Source organism: Carassius gibelio, chromosome A1 (genome assembly GCF_023724105.1).
Source record: "Carassius gibelio isolate Cgi1373 ecotype wild population from Czech Republic chromosome A1, carGib1.2-hapl.c, whole genome shotgun sequence".
Classification (NCBI taxonomy): domain Eukaryota; kingdom Metazoa; phylum Chordata; class Actinopteri; order Cypriniformes; family Cyprinidae; genus Carassius; species Carassius gibelio.
The window spans coordinates 7,295,596-7,297,660 of NC_068371.1; the positions used below are offsets into that span (position 1 = coordinate 7,295,596).

Sequence of the window (2,065 nt, forward strand, 5' to 3'; positions counted from 1 at the left end):
CAACGACTTGCTCATCCTGATCTGCTACCTGTGTTACCCCACTAACGATCACTGAATTTGGAATTTTAACACCTGACTTCTGTATGAAATCCATTTTGCGTATTCTTTCAATATTGATATTCAATGTCTCTGGCTCCTGGCTGGCTCGCCAATAATGTAACCCTTATTACGAGGTAGTAATAACGTACATAGATTTAATAGTCTAAAGTAGTCATAGAGGTTATCATAAATACGATTTGGACCAGAATCAGAAGACGCTAAATTGTTAAGAGCCTGAGAATTGAAGATCAATTAAAAAGGAATACCACACCAGAATGACAGTTTAGACAAACCTGTATTAAATTCACAGGGTGAAACATACATACAAGCAAAACACATTTATGAAAAATAACAAACTAAAATAATAAAGTGCGCACAAAAACAAAACAAAACCCTCTCGTATCAGAATCGTTGAGCTCAGTTCGTCCTCGGTTCGTTTTGCCTTGGTTGACAAAAGTTCAGTTTCACCGTTGGGGCCTTTTTTTTAACTCTGAGTTAGTTTTTGTCCTACCACAACGAAGATGAAGAGGATGATCCAGGCAGTTCGTCTAAAGTCAGAGTCACAAACACGGTTGGCTCGCCACCCAGCCACCCGGACTGGGAATCTATGAATCTCTGGGAGAACGTCTGGAACGTGTGGATCTGTATCACTCCGTGGAAAGGATCTCTGCACGATGTTTCCAACTCTTTACCAAAACCTGACCTATAAATAAGGCCAAATCATTTCTTTCAATTACCATTCAGTGAATAAATGGACTGCTACAGGCTTCTACAAAATAAAATGAAATAATATTTCAGTACACCTATAATGCAGTATAAAAATCTTTCTCTCGTTGTACAACAGCTTTTATGTTTCTTCTCAGGTATCAAAACCATATAAATTTCTCTCTAGTATCAAAATTAAATTTACATAAATTACATCCTCCATAAAGACACATTTCAAAATCAAGTTTTATGAAACCTTACGGTAGTAACATTAACAGTATGAAGAATAAAACTGCATAAATTGCATGTAAACATTAATCAAATTGTATCACTTTAAATTAGAGGCATTAAGGCGTTAGTGTGCTTATTTATCCCCCTCTGCACCGGTAACAGTGGAAAGAATGCACTAAAAATTATTACCTCTTTAAGCTTCAGTGACCACAATTAAATCTACAATTTTTAACATCATTATTTAACAAACTAACTATTTATCAACAGTATGAAAAGTTAACATTTCTTTATGGTTTCAAACACATTAACCAGTATTTCGCTAGCCTATTGTGGCTAATTACCTTATTAACATATGCACACTGCAGGCTTTACACCTTACACTTTTAGCTTTACACAATGAGCACCTTTGCCTGGTCTGTTAGCATGAATATTAGCGATCTCAGACAGATAAACAACTCACCATTTTAATGGAATTCACTGCTTTTAGCTCCGTGATAACAGTGGATTCAGGCACAGCTTTCGTTTACACTCTATATTACAATAAGGTATAGTTAGTATAATCGATAATGATTACAGAACTCGTTTAATTAACTTTATATTGTTTCGTTCATCTTACCAAGCAGATAACGCAGCCTTCTATGCTCAAATGCAAGCGCCAAAAGAACGTGCAGTGACACAAAACTAGAGGCGTAACTGTAACGGAGCCTAGCTGGCAGCTGATTGGTCAGTTCAGTACCTCATAAAATTCACCCATTGGCTCACTCACAAGTCCATCAAAGATACAAAATGAAAGTTAACCCTTTCGTGACTGGGTTAGACAGCTAAATAGGGTTTCTCATTATAAAACCTGGCTACAAAAGGAAAGCCGCATTTTATATTGACTAAATTTAGACATTGACAAAAGTAATATTATACGCAGTGCAAAAAAACAGTGCTGTTAAAAAAAGTGACATTCACGGTTGCATTAATCAACAGCGGAGTGTCACGCCTCGTAATAGCCACTCTGCAAATTGTTAGTGATGCTGTCATCTAACAGTCTGTTTGTCACACTCACAGACAGAAGCTTTCAGTTGAAGCTCTCACTGTCTCT

At 36.7% G+C, this 2,065-nt stretch overlaps 1 long non-coding RNA gene across 1 annotated transcript; it reads right to left on the minus strand.

Moving 5' to 3' along the window:
• Positions 1-315: 315 nt before the first annotated feature.
• LOC127974583 (uncharacterized) lies at positions 316-1,834 on the minus strand. Its single transcript, XR_008157326.1, has 3 exons — positions 1,592-1,834; positions 1,436-1,505; positions 316-742 (listed from the first exon to the last, which is right to left on the minus strand). It is a non-coding gene; the product is annotated as an uncharacterized LOC127974583 (long non-coding RNA).
• Positions 1,835-2,065: the final 231 nt, after the last annotated feature.